The 18,747-nt window shown below is 46.0% G+C and overlaps 1 protein-coding gene across 9 annotated transcripts in view; it reads left to right on the top strand.

Annotated features, from left to right (window-relative positions):
* LOC137527136 (actin-binding protein WASF3-like) overlaps positions 1-18,747 on the top strand; it is a 197,614-nt gene that overhangs the window by 43,686 nt on the left and 135,181 nt on the right. The window lies entirely within an intron of this gene.

The following is an 18,747-nucleotide window of genomic DNA, read 5'->3' as shown; positions in this document are numbered from 1 at the left end:
GGTCTGTGCTGTGTCGCGCAGTACTGGTGTGTACTGTGTCTTGCAGTACTGGTCCGTATATCTTGCAGTGCTGGTCTATGCTGTGACGTGCAGTACTGGTCTGGGCTGTGTCGCTCAGTACTGGTATGTGATGTGCCTTGCTTTCCTGGTCTTTGCTATGTCTTCAGTACTGGTCTGTGCTATCTCTTGCAGTGCTGGTCTGTGCTGTGTTGTGCAGTACTTGTCTCGGCTGTGTGGCGCAGTACTGGTCTGTGCTGTGTGGCGCAGTACTGGTTTGTGCTGTATTGTGCAGTACTGGTCTATGCTGTGTCACTCAGTTCAGGACTATGCTGTGACGTGCAGTACTGGTCTGTGCTGTTTTGTACAATGCTGGTTTGTGCTGTGTTGTGCAATAATGGTCTGTTCTGTGCTGTGTCGTGCAATCCTAGTCTGTGCTGTGCTATGCAGTACTTCTCTGTGCTGTTCTGTGTCATGCAGAACTGGGATGTGCTGTGTCTTGCAGTGCTGGTCTGTGCTGTACTGTGTAGTGTAGTATCCACATTTTGTGCTGTGCAGTCTGGGTCTGTGCCATGCTGTGTTGCACTGTGCCATGCAGTGCTTTCATGTTTTATGTCATCCTGTTAAATTCTATGCTGGTCTGTGCCAGTATTGTGCAATGCAGAACTGGTCTTTTCCCTGCTGTGCTGTGCTATATTAAGCAGTACAGTTTAGGGATGAACGGGTACAGTTTCACAAAATGTGAAACTGTGCTTGCTTGTGCAAGGGCACGGTCCACAGCAAAAGGGGTTAACTTACCTATGTCGCCACCTCCTGCCAATGCACTATGCCTCTCACCATTGTCTTTTCAAAATTCAACCTTGTACTGGCTGAAGGACACTCAATACCTGGCTGCCAAACTGCAAAGAGCAGTGATCCTCAGATCGCCCAACCACTTCCCCACTTTCTAATCTCTTACCGAGACTGCCTGTTTTGAACCTTATGCTAGGTACACACGGTGCAACTTCCTGTCAAATTGACGGGTCACATAAATTATTTCCGACTTGTCTGATCGGCTTCCAATCAATAAGGGGATCGATTTTGGGAAGTATTCACCTGAAAATCGATACTCTTATTGATTGATAGCAGTTTGGACATGTACACAGGATGCAGCCTCCCATCAGATTACCCATTGAAAATTGCATTGTATGTACCTAGCTGTATACATATGCTAGACGGTTTTCGGGTGGGGCAGCTGGTTGGTGCTGCCACTGTTGAGAATCTAGCATATGTATGTATAGTATAGTATATAGTATAGTGGTCCCTGATCCCAATCAGTGTATCGTCAGGCAATCTGCCCTGTGGATCATGCCGGCTGGGCGCAAACCAAAGGCATTGTTCCTGTACTCACCCAGCCCACTCCATTGTGTGCCGTCCCATCAGCCTTTCTCCCATCTACAGGCTAGCAACAAGTCCATACAAAGTTGGCCCCAATTGTCACCCGAGGCAACATGTAAGGTGGGTCTTGGATAAGTTAACACTGGAGAGCATTTGTGATGTGCACAGTAGACACACATGGAGTAGCTTTGAGTGAATGGTGGATCAGTGGGCACAACTCTGGTAGTAGAGAGAAGCAGAGTAGTATGCACAGAGGAGTCTGCCACCAGTGGCCACCAATCGGGAAGAGCCGGCAGAAAGCCTCCAAAATCTGTGTACAATTGTAAGTGCAATTGCTTTCTATATTCAATTAAGTCAATTGTTTTACACTAATAGAAGCATATTTTATTTGATGTGAATGGTCATACAAGACAGCAAGTCTACCTGGGTTGGGAGGGGAGGCCAGTGAACCGCTCTAAAAACTCTTTGAGGCCCAATTACATTTTGGGTCTCAACTGACTGTGAGTGCTGCAGTATCAGGTTTGATGGAGGTTTTTTCTATCCTAAATGTTTTTCTCAACTTGAGCGGACCCCTGCATCACTGCCTAGAAAACCAGACTACAAACTGCCTATATAAACTGTGCTGCACTATGTAATCTGGCACATGGACTCTGTAGGCATAGAGCTGATGTGATTTATAAAAAAAATAATCTCCAGTTTGTCTTATCTGTTCAAAAGGATATGCTCCCAGAAGCATTGTGGTTTGTTGGTATACACATTAGGAAATTCACATCTGTTTTTGTTGTACTTTCCACTGAAGTGATGCATAGTGTGGATAGACTCTGATGGACCTTGACCTTAGAGTTTACCTCTGTAAAAGTTGGCCTTGGCTTTTTTCTACATTCGTACTATTCTTCTGCCAATTCTGGGATACTTTTCCCTCTTGTGGTCACACTCAGAGAAGCTGGTTACAGTCGCATGGACCATAACATTCTTAAATAGAGATGTAGCTGTTGTCACATAGGGCATCAAGCTGCTTGGAGAGTTAGATGGTTTTATAGCCATTGCCTTTAAAATGCTTACTTTCCTCTATTTAAAAGGGTGAATGACTGTGTGATTGGAGATGTGTTACTATTTAAGGAAAATGGCCCTCTTAGGGCTGGTGCACACCAAGTGCGCTTCTGGTTGCTAGTGCTAATTGCTAGTGCTTCGAAATGTGTTTGGCTAAAGTGTTTGCATTGTCTTGTTCACACCAGAGCGATGTGATTTTTTCCAGGTCCTGGTGCACTTTGGAGGAGATTACCCCTCCATGTAAAGTGTATGAAAAGCAGACAATTGCTCTAAAAAGCGTTAAACAGAGCGATTTTTTCAAAGCATTTTTTGCGCAAAGCTGTTCACTTTCATATCAAAGTTTACAAGAACTACAAAATCACTATAACCAAATGCTCCAAAATTGCTAGGCATAAATAGGAAATCGCTAGGCACTTGCCCAGAATCGCTACAAAATCGGTACAAAAATCGCTAAGATTACACCCAGCGATTTTTGGTGAGCACTAGGCCTTAATCAATTTATTAATTATCTTTTATTTATGTAATCCAGCAAATGTGTTTTAAACATTTTAGAATATTTTTATAGAACAAACAGTATTTTATGGTCCTTACCTAATTCAGTTTTGCTCCCAAGTTTTCATTTTGGAGATCATTTTTCATCTTCTGTTTAAAATAACTGTTCAGAACTATGCAATTGTAAAAATGCCAAAAAGGTGAAAAAGTACTGTCAAAGTATGATTGCTTAAAAGGAACCTTAACTGAGAGGGATATGGATGCTTCCTTTTAAATAATACCAGTTGCTTGTCAGTCCTGCTGATCTCTTTGGCTGCAATAGTGGTCACACACATGAAACAAGCATGCAGCTAATCCAGTCTGACTTCAGTCAGAGCACCTGATCTGCATGCTTGTTAAAGGGGCTGTGGCTAAAAGTATTAGGGCCCGTTTCCACTTGTGCGAATCTGCATGCGTTTCCTGCATGCAGATTCGCATAGACAATACAAGTGAATAGGACTGTTTCCACTTGTCAGGATTTCTGAGCGTTTTTCTGTGAAGAAAAAATATGCACGGCAGAGCCATCAGAATTTGCATACCGCTATGCGACTCGCATACTATGTATTTAATAGGGAAGTCGCATGCAAATTTTTATGTAAATTCGCTTGGAATCAATGGAAAAGCACACAGGCACTGGCATGGTTAAATTCGCATACATCGTCATCCGAATTCGCATTAAAATTCGCATACACCCGCATGCGAAATTCACATCCGCATGCCCATTTTTACAGCGGCGATTCGCACCGCACAAGTGGAAACAGGCCCTTAGAGACACAGGATCAGCAGGAGAGTCAGGCAACAGGTATTAATTTATAAGGGAAAATCCAAATCCTTCTCAGTTTAGTTTCCCTTTCAGGCCCAATGCACATCAAATACCTGTAGCAGATCTGCAAAACGCTAGAGGTTTTTAAAGCAGATTTTCAGAGCGATTCTAGGCATGTTTAGAGAGGTTTTCTAAACATGCCTAGCATTTTTTGGAGCGTTTTTGTGTAGCATATTTCATATATTGTTACAGTAAAGCTGTTACTGTACACCTACTGTAACAAAAACGCCTGGAAAACTGCTCTGATCTAACTTTTTTCAGAGCGGTTTGAGCTTTTCCTATACTTTATATTGAGGCAGAAACGCATCTGCAAGCCGCAAAAACGCTGCAGGAGCCACGCTTGCGGTTTGCTAAAAACCTCAAACCGCTGGTGTGCACCATCCCATTGAGATACATTAGCTAAGCGTTTTCACAGGCTGCAGCGTTTTTGAAACCGCTACCAAAGACGCTTTGTATGCACCAGGCCTAAGTTATTCAATGGGCTAGTTCACACCTAATGCATTTTTATGTTCGCCTAGAAAAAAAACTTTTTTTGCATGCCTTTTGTACTTTTCATTAAGGCCTCTTTCCCATTGGGACATTGCGTTTGATGCGACGTTAAAGTCGCACAACGTGCCCCTAATGCAGCGCATATAGGTTATGAAATTAGACGTTATTTTGCACTGCGTTATGTATCTCTCGGTGCGCCGTTTTTGCCGCATACATTTAAAAAAAAAACAACCGTACTGAGCATGTGCAACACACATAACGCAGCAAATGTATTGCTAAACGCACAGCATGCAGCACTTTATAAATATTGCTACATGTCACAGGAGCCCTAGTGGTCAGACCGCAAATTGCCTTCCAATCGGTTTCAGCACACCAATCATGCAAGCTGTGGTCGCGATCAGTGGGTAGAGACCGACGGAATTTGGGCAGCAGCCCGACCAGAAGGGAGCGCCTGAGGTACGGTAATTACAACTGTACACACTATTTCAGGGTATAACTGCCACCACCACTGTTTTCTGAGACAGAGGAACTCACTAACTGGTTATTTCTCGACCTGCAAATAAAAACGGTTAAACACACTCTATTCTGTCCGGCTAGTAACAACAGTAGCCTCGCTTCAGAAGTCTGGTTCAGTTTGTGCGGCTGAGAAGCAGGGTAGCGGAACAGTGAATGACTTTGATAAAGTCTTTATTCATGGCAATATAAATAATAAATATATACAGACAATTATTAAAATCAACAATTATTGAAACAGTAATAGCCAGTATGAAAAATAAAAGAAAGGGAGAAAAAATACTTAGTTTCATGGAAAGATGTCCTTTTGTGGGACCAGGTGGATGCCAGCATATCCTCAAGCTGGCACAGATGAGATCAAGATGGTGTTTCAGGGTGGAGGATACTGATTTTGGCTCCTCTGACATTCTTATGCCCCTGATCCAGTAGGAGGGAGTGAGCCACACCCCCCTTAGAATATGAGATGAGTCCTCCCCTTGTCCTGGGGACCAGAAATCATATCTAACCATATATGGGCTCTATCTCACAGAACTGTACAGGTCAGGGCAGATTTACTAACATTTTCAGGTCTGTCTCGATTTACCCAGCAGCCTGATACCAAACATGAGAGGTGGGGCCCCTGTGGTATCATCAGGGCACTTTCGAACTGCCTAACTGGCAGTCTTTACCTCAGAAAGTTCTGAAACTTCCTCAGAACCAGCGCCAGATAGGGCCCTACATGCTCTGTTAGTTTGGAGGGCCAGCCAGCCTGGCAATACAGAAAATATGACACATATAGCAGTTTATGGAATATGATGTTCATCTGGGATTTACAGCAGGTCATTCCTAGGTGACGTTTCTTTTGAAGCTTGTGGCAGCAAGCTACGTGTCAGCTCCCCTGCTGGGAGGGGAGCCAGAATGTCTGACTTCTTCTCAACTAAATAGGTTCTGCCAACCTGCTTATCAACTATATCTGATGGATGGGCCATCAGCACAGCTTGAAGCCAGGGACACTCTGCAGCAGGCTCCTGCCTTTGTGGGGGGAAGGAGGGAAAGGACTGTCTTTATTAAAAAAAAGAAAAACCAGGGATGTCGGTTTCTGTTTACTGCAATGGCTGCACAAATTTAGGCAGAGAGCGATCAGAAATTGGACTGTGCGGATCCTTCCAATTCGCCCGCGTTTCTCACGGCTGTTCCGTGACACTACATGTTACACACAACGCAACGTGCGCACTGTGAATGTCGCACAGACTTTGTATTGCTGTGTGTTAGTCTGCGTTATAAAATTTTCTAACTTTAACGTCGCACTGTGCAAGAGGCCTTAAATATATTGTGTCCTAAACAGTTTTGGTGTGTACATATATGCATAGTGCACATTAAAATGCACAAGCACAAATGCGAATGCAACAATGTATCATGACTCGAAATGTAGCAGAATAACAAATAATAAATCCCTGTAGGTAGCTTTAGCTTTGAAAAATACTTTGCATGTCCCATGTACAAATATAGTTGAGGTATTATGTGCTTATTGATCATGGTTTAATGTTTACTTGGATACAAACCTTTGATGATACTTATTGTTATTATTTAGGAAGTTTATATATTACTATGTTTTCTTACTACTGCTGTCACTGGGGTTAAATCTATTTTTATACATCTGTATATGTGCTTTGCAGATGGAATAAGATACTGTTTTCTTGCTCCATAAGAGCTGCCAACTCATTCACATACTCACTGCTGCAGTGCATTTAATGATAGCTTAATGATGGTGGGATGGAGAAATTTGGCAATTTAGCGCAATTAAGACCAACATCTTTGTAGCATATCTTTCCAATGCAGTTCTCACTGCTAACAGAGAGAACATAATGATCAGTGGAGAGCAAATCTGCACATGTGCGGATCCTTCCAATTCGCCCGCGTTTCTCACGGCTGTTCCGAGACAGCACCCCCTGGGGAGAAGGCAAATAGACATGCATCAGCAAGATGTGTGTCGTTGCCGCTAACCTGTGATATCTGGTCTAGCTCCCCGTTGCAACAGGATAGCCCGTCTGCGTTCTGGTGTCGGCTGCCTGCCTTGTGTCGGCCAACCTTGCTGACGGGTCTCGAGCTGCCGGCACGGCGGGAAAACCCATTGGAGCCTGCGGCTCGGTTCACCTGGACAGGTCGCGGTCCGCTACCCTCAGGGTTGACCCGACATGGACCGTTCCGGACAGGGCGTTTGCGCCACTGCGTTCGGATGGGGCGTCTGCCAGGACTGCTGTCAACGGGCAGTAGGTTGGTTAAGTTAAGTGGCTGTGGACCTAAGGGAACCCCACGGGAATCCCTGGACCTTCCCAGCTCCTGACAGACGGCACTTGCTTTGCAGTAATTTGCTACATCCCTGTTTATCCTGGGCCAATAAAACTGTTTCCGAATACAGGCCAGTGTCTTGCGAACACCAGAGTGTCCTGTCAGGGAATTATCATGTGCGGATTTCAGCACATGTCCCCTGAACGCACTCGGGACCACAGGTCATTTGGTATTCGCATGTGATCTACCGGTAGGGGGCTGTACAGACTTGCTGTACAGTCTCCCACCTTCCCAGTACACCTTGAAAGCGGCCCCGTCTGCGAGGGGCTCAGAGGCTTGCTGTCTGAGCACCTCCAGGCTTGGGTCCCTATGTAGTGCTGCTGTGAATACGCTGTCAGTTTCAGCCAACTGGCTCATGTCACACGAGGCCAGCGGCTGAAAGGTCTCATCCCTATGGTCAGAGGAGGGGGAGGAGGCCGGAACCCCCTCCACCTGTTCTGAGCTCCGGTTCTGAGCAGTACAGCTGCGCGGTACTGCTAGCACAGGTATACCTTCAGAATGGCACAGACTGGCATTACTCAAATCATTGTTGCATACATTAATGACAGTGACAGGCTTAGACACATTTTCATTACAGACAGTTGGTACATTAAACACAGGTACAGTTACATCATCACGACAGACAGTTCGTGCATCAAACTCAGGTGCCTTTGAAGCAGGCACTATTGAACCTGGTTCCCTTGAACTGGGCACATTCAACCCACCTCCCCCTGGTGCTCCCCCAAGTGTATAAAGTACCTAGTGGTGGGTGGAGAGTCCGTCTCCTTCCGTGAGCGTCAAGGCGGTCGTGGCAGGTTCGTAGTAGGACACAAGCTTGCCCAAATCAGTCCCCAGCAACACAGGGACTGGGAGATCCTTCACAACCCCAACAACCCTTTCTTTGACTTCCACCCCACAGTCGATTTTCACTCTCGCGTGGGCTATGTGTAAAAGGGTGCCCTCTACTCCAGTAAGGGCAAGGGATCGGCTGGAGCTGATGCTCTCCTTTGGCACAAGGTGTGAGTGAACTAACGTGATGTCAGCTCCGGTGTCTCGGAATCCGGTGACAACTTTGCCGTTCACTCTAACAGGTTTCTGCTGGTCGGTTCGGTCGCGGATTTCCTTTCCGCGGGCAAACAGAACAAAATCTGATTATCCAGGCTGTGGTTCGCTGGCGGGTTGCCTCTGCTGTGGGTGAGGTACAGGTGATACAGGTGCTGGTGGCGTCTGTCTCTGCTCCGGACATTCGAATTTCATGTGTCCGGGCTGGCGGCAGTAGTGACAGGTGACCTCTCCAGGGGCTGCAGGCCTGGGTGCAGCAGCTGCGCTAGGTGGCATCTGTGGCTGACGGCTCACAGGGGCAGGAGAATCTGCCGGGGTATTGGGCTGACCTCCTCTCCAGCTGGATGGGACAGTTCTGCGTGTATCAGACACCCGGGTAGTTGTAAAGGTTTCAGCGAGGTCTTCAGCGACAGTTGCTGACGCAGGCTTGCGCTCAAGCACAAACTGTCGTACATCAGTAGGGCAAATGTTCAGAAATTGTTCTAGGACTATCAAGTCCTCCAGGACACCATAAGACCCTTTGGTGAGGCCTAGAGTCCAGTGGCGGAGTTTGGTGAGCAAGCTGCTGACCACATCTCGGTACGAATCAGAAGACTTTTTCTGCCAGGCCCCGAACTTTTTGCGATAGGCTTCTGGCGTCAGCTGGTATTTGGTAATGATAGCGTCTTTTATAACGGCATAATCATTATCTTTCTCCGCAGGTAACTCTACGAAAGCATTAAGCGCTTTGTAGCGCAGCAGAGGTGTCAGATGTCTGGCCCACTGGTCTTGGGACAGACAATACTGACGGCATGCTTTTTCGAAAGATCGCAAAAACAAGTCAATGTCTGTGTCTTTTTCAATATTAGCAAATTTAAATTTTGCACTTACGGGTGATGCAGTTCCTTCAGCAGGGAGGCTGGGCGGGGAACTCCGGCTGGCCTGTTGAACCTTTGCCATATTGAGCTCATGCTGTCGTTGGAGCTCCCGTTCCTTAGCTTGGCGCGCCTCACGTCCTTCTGCAGCCGGCGCTCCGCCACGGCAGCAGCCTTGCGTTCTGCAGATTGGCGTTCCTCACGCATGTACTGTAGGTACTTGTCCAGGTCAGTCTCCATCAGCTGTCGTAATGCCTGCTGCATTAGCGGATCAGTACAAACGGACAGTCCAGTACTGGCCGGTTCCAGGCGAGTACTTTCAGAAACTCTGGGATTGGGGACCACACTGACAGCCTCTTGTGTAACTGTTGCCGCATTGCCCGCAGGTTGCTCAACCTCTGTACGCCTAGGATCTTCAGCCCCTGGCTCCCCTTGACTTGAGTCAGATGGGTCGGCGTCTACTTCAGCAGACACATCCGGCTCCCACTGTTGCTGGGTGTCCCATTGGAACAAGTCATTTACCATGTCCTGTTTGTTCTTGCGGAGGGTGTCAATGCTCCGCAGCTGACAAAGATTTTCCAGGTCTGATACGGCCATGAGCTTTTAGTTCCCGGACATTTCCACGCCAAATAAAATAAAACTTTTGGGGAGGGGTACTGGCTACACAGCCTCTCTGTATATATAAAAAATGTATTGCCTTCCAGCTACACCAACAAATTAGTTCGTTTCTTGATAGCGCTAGCGCTATCTTAGATACTTTCAGCACAACACAGATCCCAACCGCTGCCAAACACTGTCACAGGAGCCCTAGTGGTCAGACCGCAAATTGCCTTCCAATCGGTTTCGGCACACCAATCATGCAAGCTGTGGTCGTGATCAGTGGGCAGAAACCGACGGAATTTGGGCAGCAGCCCGACCAGAAGGGAGCATGTGAGGTACGGTAATTACAACTGTACACACTATTTCAGGGTATAACTGCCACCACCTCTGTTTTCTGAGACAGAGGAACTCACTAACTGGTTATTTCTCGACCTGCAAATAAAAACGGTTAAACACACCCTATTCTGTCCGGCTAATAACAACAGTAGCCTCGCTTCAGAAGTCTGGTTCAGTTTGTGCGGCTGAGAAGCAGGGTAGCGGAACAGTGAATGACTTTGATAAAGTCTTTATTCATGGCAATATAAATAATAAATATATACAGACAATTATTAAAATCAACAATTATTGAAACAGTAATAGCCAGTATGAAAAATAAAAGAAAGGGAGAAAAAATACTTAGTTTCATGGAAAGATGTCCTTTTGTGGGAAGAATCCTAAAGTACTTGGTAAAATCCTTTGTTTCAGATCAAAGTTCAGAGTTCAGACCAGGTGGATGCCAGCATATCCTCAAGCTGGCACAGATGAGATCAAGATGGTGTTTCAGGGTGGAGGATACTGATTTTGGCTCCTCTGCCATTCTTATGCCCCTGATCCAGTAGGAGGGAGTGAGGGCCAGAGCCACACACCCCTTTAGAATATGAGATGAGTCCTCCCCTTGTCCTGGGGACCAGAAATCATATCTAACCATATATGGGCTCTATCTCACAGAACCGTACAGGTCAGGGCAGATTTACTAACATTTTCAGGTCTGTCTCGATTTACCCAGCAGCCTGATACTAAACATGAGGGGTGGGACCCCTGTGGTATCATCAGGGCACTTTCGAACTGCCTAACTGGCAGTCTTTACCTCAGAATGTTCTGAAACTTCCTCAGAACCAGCGCCAGATAGGGCCCTACATGCTCTGTTAGTTTGGAGGGCCAGCCAGCCTGGCAATACAGAAAATATGACACATATAGCAGTTTATGGAATATGATGTTCATCTGGGATTTACAGCAGGTCATTCCTAGGTGACGTTTCTTTTGAAGCTTGTGGCAGCAAGTTACGTGTCAGCTCCCCTGCTGGGAGGGGAGCCAGAATGTCTGACTTCTTCTCAACTAAATAGGTTCTGCCATCCTGTTTATCAATATATCTGATGGATGGGCCATCAGCACAGCTTGAAGCCAGGGACACTTTGCAGCAGGCTCCTGCCTTTGTGGGGGGAAGGAGGGAAAGGACTGTCTTTATTAAAAAAAAGAAAAACCAGGGATGTCGGTTTCTGTTTACTGCAATGGCTGCACAAATTTAGCCAGAGAGCGATCAGAAATTGGACTGTGCGGATCCTTCCAATTCGCCTGCGTTTCTCACGGCTGTTCCGTGACACTACACGTTACACACAACGCAACGTGCGCACTGTGAATGTCGCACAGACTTTGTATTGCTGTGTGTTAGTCTGCGTTATAAAATTTTCTAACTTTAACATCGCACTGTGCAAGAGGCCTTAAATATATTGTGATGTCCTAAACAGTTTTGGTGTGTACATATATGCATAGTGCACATTAAAATGCACAAGCACAAATGCGAATGCAACAATGTATCATGACTCGAAATGTAGCAGAATAACAAATAATAAATCCCTGTAGGTAGCTTTAGCTTTGAAAAATACTTTGCATGTCCTATGTACAAATATAGTTGAGGTATTATGTGCTTATTGATCATGGTTTAATGTTTACTTGGATACAAACCTTTGATGATACTTATTGTTATTATTTAGGAAGTTTATATATTACTATGTTTTCTTACTACTGCTGTCACTGGGGTTAAATCTATTTTTATACATCTGTATATGTGCTTTGCAGATGGAATAAGATACTGTTTTCTTGCTCCATAAGAGCTGCCAACTCATTCACATACTCACTGCTGCAGTGCATTTAATGATAGCTTAAAGCGGTATCGTCACCATAAAAATCAAATTTCAACAGCAACTGGTCTGAGTGTATTAAGTGATAAAGATGCTAATCCTGCATTCAAAACTTTCAAAACTTTTTCTGCTGTTATGATTTGGAGTTATCACATACTTAAGGAGCACTGGCCCTTTAGTAGTCGTGCCAAAGAATTGCATGCTGGGGGTTCTTTTTATCTATAATCTATTCCGCCTCTTCCCTTTATTTCCCTGTCAGATGCTTATCTGAAACCTAATCCCCTACTCACTTGTGTTTACAAGCAAGGCTGAGGTGACTCAGCAATTGGAGGAGACAAGAAAAAAAGTAAAGGGCAGAAATGACATCACGAGTTAGTCTTAAGTGTGGGCAAAAGACATGGCCCCCACCAGGAACAGAATTCTCATAATTTACTATATAACGTTCACTGAAATCAAAACGTGGACAGTATAATACATGTGTTATGTAAGTAGATCAAGTATTTATCTACTTATATATGTGTTTTTTTTCCCTGGCATAGTATGGCTGATCCTACTGCTTTAATGATGGTGGGGTGGAGAAAATTGGCAAATTAGCGCAATTAAGACCAAACATCTTTGTAGCATATCTTTCCAATGCAGTTCTCACTGCTAACAGAGAGAACATAATGATCAGTGGAGAGCAAATCTGCACATTACAGGTAGTTTGTTTGTGTTTATACAGTATATATATTGTGGTCATTTAAAGTTTGTGAAGCCTTTGAAATTTCAATATTTCTGCATAAAAATGACCCAAATGTCATGATATATGTTAGCACACAGAGAGAATGTGATTATTGGTGATCTGCAGTATCACCAAGAATGCAGATATATACCCGATTATTGGTGATCTGCAGAATCACCGATAATACAGATATATTGCTAACCTCTGGGCACGACAGCAAAAGTAACACAATAAAGACAGTAAAATAACAGAAGTGTGGAAATATCCACCTCATGGTAATTCCTCAGAGGTGTGGTTACCTCTGAATGGGAACCCTATGAGTGAGATCCTCTAACCAGGCTGAGTGAGGAATCTCGACCCCTAGCAGTAATTGTCTGCTTGGGGCAGGCGTCTCGGAGAGGCAAGCCTCAGAGATAACCCTCCAGTGGGAGACGTTCCACTGAAGGGAGAAGGGTCAGACAGTCAAGGGTTCGGCAACAGAGATGACGGCAACAGTACAGGAGCAGAAGACAGAAGAGTAATCGGTAAAAGGACAGAGGTCGGCAACAAGGATCAGATAGGCAAAGGTACAAGACCAGCAAGAGATAGAGTAGTCAGGGATAGCCAGAGTCAAAACACTGATCAATATACAATAATATTCCTAAGCTAAGGTGTGAAATCCTTAGTATCAACACCAGGGCACTGCACTAAGGTCTGAGCGCTAACACAACAGTGTATTCACGACAGCAGACAACTAGCTACTGACAGGCAAGTTGTATTTGTAGCTTTGTAGCTCAGCGCCGCCCCAGAGCCCCAACCAATCAGGACACCTCCTGAGGTCAGCTGACTAGTGAGTCAGCTGAGCCTCCTACGTAGGAGGTAAAAGTCCTGCCTCCTAGCGCACGCGTGCGACCCTTTGCCTCTGAGAAGAGGAGAGGACAGGCCCCGGGTCCGCGTCCTCTTGCGGAGAAAATTCCGCCTGCCGACATGCGACACCCGCCGCCGTGTCGCCAGTCGCGGCGGCGGTGTCCCTCGCAGAGTGTGACGGCTGCTCCGCACGAGTGACGGAGTCAGCCGGCTGGGAAGCGGAGACCGCCGCCATGCTGCCCAGCGCGGCGGCGGCGGTCCCGCTAGTTCTCACACCAAAGCATGTTTTTCTCACACAAGTCTTAACACTGGATATTAGGAACTAAATAAAACAAATGAGTCCAAAACTGAATGATTGTAGATTTATTTGTTGAGGAAAATAATACAGAGTAAGGCCTGAAACCCAATAGGAGCGCTTTTCTGAAAAGGTCTTGCTAATGTAATGCTATGGGTGTGATCCCACTAGAGCAATGCGATTTTATAAAAATCCCCCATAGCATTGCATTAGCAAGAGCTAATCACTAGCGATTAGAAAAGGCTGCTAGTGAGTTTGAGCCCTTTGAGATGTGTCTGTGGCAGATGCATACATAGTTACATAGTTATTTGGGTTGAAAAAAGACATAAGTCCATCGAGTTCAACCAGAGAATAAAGTACAACACCAACACCAGCCTACTCCCTCACATATCCCTGTTGATCCAGACAGGAAGGCGAAAAAACCTTACAAGGCATGGTCCAAAAGGGAAAAAAAAAATTCCTTCCTGACTCCAGATGGCAATCAGATAAAATCCTTGGATCAACATCATTAGGCATTACCTAGTAATTGTAGCCATGGATGTCTTTCAACGCATGGAAAGCATCTAAGCCCCCTTTAAATGCAGGTATAGAGTTTGCCATAACTACTTCCACATCTTAATCACTCTTAAGAAGAACCCTTTCCTAAATAAATGGCTAAAACGTTTTCCTCCATGTGCAGATCATGTTCTCTAGTCCTTTGAGAAGGCCTACGGACAAAAAGCCCATCCGCCAAGCTTTTATATTGCCCTCTGATGTATTTATACATGTTAATTAGATCCCCTCTAAGGCGTCTTTTCTCTAGACTAAATACACCCAGTTTATCTAACCTTTCTTGGTAAGTGAGACCTTCCATCCCACGTATCAATTTTGTTGCTCGTCTCTGCACCTGCTCTAAGACTGCAATATCTTTCCTGTATTGTGGTGCCCAGAACTGAATTCCATATTCCAGATGTGGCCTTACTAGAGAGTTAAACAGGGGCAATATTATGCTAGCATCTCAAGTTTTTATTTCCCTTTTAATGCATCCCAAAATTTTGTTTGCTTTAGCTGCAACGGCTTGGCATTGAGTACGATTATTTAACTTGTTGTCGATGAGTACTCCTAAGTCCTTCTCCAAGTTTGATGTCCTCAACTGTATTCCATTTATTTTGTATGGTGCTAGACCATTGGTACGACCAAAATGCATGACTTTACATTTTTCAACATTGAATTTCATCTGCCATTTATGCGCCCATATAGCCATCCTATCCAGATCCTGTTGCAATATGTCCCCATCTTCCTGAGAGTTGATGATTCTGCACAATTTTGTATCATCTGCAAAAATAGCAACATTGCTCACTACTGCATTTACTAGGTCATTAATAAATAAATTTAAGAGCACTGGACCCAGTACGGACCCCTGTGGGACCCCACTGCTAACAGTCTCCCATTTTGAGTATGATCCATTGACCACAACTCTTTGTTTTCTGTCCATTAGCCAGTTCCCTATCCATGCACACAGACTCTTCCCCAGTCCTTGCATCCTCAACTTTTGCACCAGACTTTTGTGGGGAACAGTGTCACCTTTGCAAAGTCCAAGTATATCACATCTACAGCATTCCCAATATCCACATTAGCGTTCACTACCTCATAAAAGCTGAGCGTGTTAGGCAAACAGGACCTGTCTTTAGTAAACCCATGTTGATGCATGGGAACTCTTACTTGTAGCAATTAATGTACCTTTTAGATTGTAGTAATTTCAGATAAACAGTTCTGATAAATGTATTTTATATGGGTTGGAGGAACTTTAGCCTGTTCTGCAGCTCAGGGGTTTGGGTGGTTTCCCTCATAGGCTTGGGGTCCTTCCACAACATTTCAACAGAATTAAAGTCAGGACTTCGACTTGGTCATTACAGATCTGTGACATTCTTGTGTTTTAACTGTTGATTGGTAGATCTGCTTAGGTGTGGAGAGTCACTGTCTTGCTGCATGGTCCACTTTTTATTGAGCTTCAGTTTACAGATGGTTACCCTTACTTTTTCCTGAAGAATTAATTGGTGCAATTCATAATTCATAGTTTCATTGTTCTCAATGTCCGTGTGAGGTTACCCTCGCACATTAAACAAATCTCCTTGCATGATCGGGTCTTAAAACAAGATGCTGGATGATTTCCGAGCAGACTGCTGGTCTTGAAACTGTCTTCAGCACCATGCATCACTTATCGCCCCAGCATTATTTGTTTTATTTGTATTTATGTTTTTCTTATTAAATTATGTAACCTCCAAAGCCTTTTAACTTTTTCTTCCTCATGGCAGCTGGTTTTTCATTATTGTTATTTATTGTATTAATAAAGCACCAACATATTACGCAGCGTGCCGCTGGACAATAAATAGGGATACACACAATGTTTACAAGGGGTGTCGGACAGAAAAGTAGCAAAGTGCAGTGGGTGCTAAGTACAAAGCAGTATCAGGCTCTTATGGTTACCTTGTGGTGTTAGTTGGTCCCACGTGATAGTGGCAGAGCTGATGACACACTGGAGACACCACTAGTCCTCCCCATGGACTGCAAGGGTCACTGTCCTACAGCAGCATTACCTTTAGCATGGTTGAACAGACATGTAGGGATCTGCTGCGCTGATCATTATATTGATCGTCAGCCAGCATGCAGTCAAAAATGCAGTGGTGCCCGTTAAAGCAGTGGCGCTCAAGTCTTCGCAGTTTTGGCCACAGACTCTTCCATTTCCCCATATGGCAGTACTGGTTGTACTAGCCTGGTCGCGGCCCTGAGGCAAGGTATTCAAGAATCAGCAGATAGCAGCTCAGAAACTTATCCTAGTTCTCTTTTGGTTCAATCCTGGTCCGGTTCTGCCAGAATGGCTGAGTAGACAACATGGGGCTCCACCACTTGAACAATTCCAGCCCACATTTCCAGGAAATGGTGGAGGACTCTACAAGAAGAAGGGAGCAAAAATCGTTCTCCTCACCTGCAAACCATGTCATGGACAAGGGTCTAATCACTACTGCAGAATAAGTGGGGGTAACTACCCTCAGAATATGTGTGGATACCTCCTTGGGCGGTTGGCGGGAGATCTTGAACACCCCCCTTTAATAATAAGAGTCGCCAGAAATCCGTTCAAATGGTACACCTTAACACATTTACCAGCAATATTATTATTATTATTTTATTATTTATTGTATTTATAAAGCGCCAACATCTTACGCAGCGCTGCACAATAGATAAATGGGTTAACATTAGTGTTGGGCGAACAGTGTTCGCCACTGTTCGGGTTCTGCAGAACATCACCCTGTTCGGGTGATGTTCGAGTTCGGCCGAACACCTGGTGGTGTTCGGCCAAACTGTTCGGGGTTCGCCCGAACTGCAGAATGCATGGCCGAACATGGCCGAACAGGGCCCCTGTTCGGCCGAACAGGGCCCTGTTCGGCCGAATACTGCCCCCCTATGCCCCCTATGGGGTCGCAGGCATAAGGGGGGAGCATGCCCCGATCGCGGGGGGGGGTCGGAAATTCCCCCCACCCCCTCCGCTAGCGCTCCCCCCTCTGCCCGCTTCCCCATACAAAAAGTTTGAAACAAGTTCAATAGTACCTGGGCTGGTGGCACTGGCTGGCAGTGGAGTGAGGAGGAGTCCGAGTAGCAGAGTGACGTTGAGGCCGGGCAGCGGGCGGTTCAGCGCTAGTACCCTTGTGGTACTTCCGCCCTTTCTCTGACCTCACGTCCTCTGCATACGAGGGTACGCATCACGCGTACCCTCGTATGCGTCATCACGCAGAGGACGTGAGATCAGAGAAAGGGCGGAAGTACCACAAGGGTACTAGCGCTGAACCGCCCGCTGCCCGGCCTCAACGTCACTCTGCTACTCGGACTCCTCCTCCTCCTCACTCCACTGCCAGCCAGTGCCACCAGCCCAGGTACTATTGAACTTGTTTCAAACTTTTTGTATGGAGAAGCGGGCAGAGGGGGGAGCGCTAGCGGAGGGGGTGGGGGGAATTTCCGACCCCCCCGCGACCGGGGCATGCTCCCCCCTTATGCCTGCGACCCCATAGGGCCCCCAAAATGGGCATGTTCGGGGGTCCCATTGACTCCCATTGAGTTCGGCGTTCGGGCCGAACATGCCGAACATCTGGCCCATGTTCGGCCTGTTCGGCCCGAACCCGAACATCCAGGTGTTCGCCCAACACTAGTTAACATACAGGTAGAACATACGGAAACTCACAACAAAACAAGATCATGCAAATGATTTGATAACAATACAGTGTCATAGGTCAAAATAGAGACTGTTCGAGTCTACAAGAGGGGTGGTTGCGAGTAAGATTGCATAATCAAGCTGGATACGTTAAGGAGGAGGGCCCTGCCGGAGGCTTACAATCTAAAGGGTGGGGTGGAGACAATAGGTGCGTCTTTTGAGAGGGGGTCTAACAGAACATATTATGGTGCTGGTGTAGGGGGGTATGCGAGCGTGAAGAGGTGAGTCTTGAGAGCTTGTTTGAAGGAATTAAAGGTGGGGGCGAGTCTGACGGCTGGTGGGAGAGAGTTCCAGAGAGTAGGGGCGGCCCTGGTGAAGTCCTGCAATCTTGCGTGTGACTGAGTTATGCGTGGTGCGACTAGGCGCAGGTCATTGGAGGATCGGAGGGGGCGGGCTGGTATGTGCCTGTGGACCAGATCAGAGATGTAGGTTGGGCAGGTCTTGTGCACTTATTTGTAGGCAAAGCACAGGATTTTGAAATTGATCCTAAAGCTGATGGGGAGCCAGTGTAGTGCTTTACAGAGCGGAGTTGTAGAGGTGCTGCGGTGAGAAGTATGTATCAGTCTGGCTGCCTCATTCATTACCAATTTAAGTGGGTCAGTACGGTTAGAGGGGAGGCCAGATAAAAGAAAATTGCAGTAGTCTAGGCGGGAAATGACAAGGGCGTGGATAAGGAGTTTAGTGGTGTCAGGGGACAGGTAGGAGCGGATCTTGGAGATGTTGCGGAGGTGGAAGTTGCAGGATCTGGCAATACCTTGGATGTGGGCGGTAAAGGAAAGTTCAGAGTCCAGAGTAAGGCCTAGACAGCGGGCTTGGGAGGTAGGGTGGATTATAGTATTTTCAATAGTGACGTGCAGATCTG

The sequence above is a fragment of the Hyperolius riggenbachi genome, chromosome 8 (genome assembly GCF_040937935.1).
Source record: "Hyperolius riggenbachi isolate aHypRig1 chromosome 8, aHypRig1.pri, whole genome shotgun sequence".
Classification (NCBI taxonomy): domain Eukaryota; kingdom Metazoa; phylum Chordata; class Amphibia; order Anura; family Hyperoliidae; genus Hyperolius; species Hyperolius riggenbachi.
The sequence above is the reverse complement of the archived record's forward strand: the minus strand, read 5'-3'. Positions and strand labels throughout refer to the sequence as shown.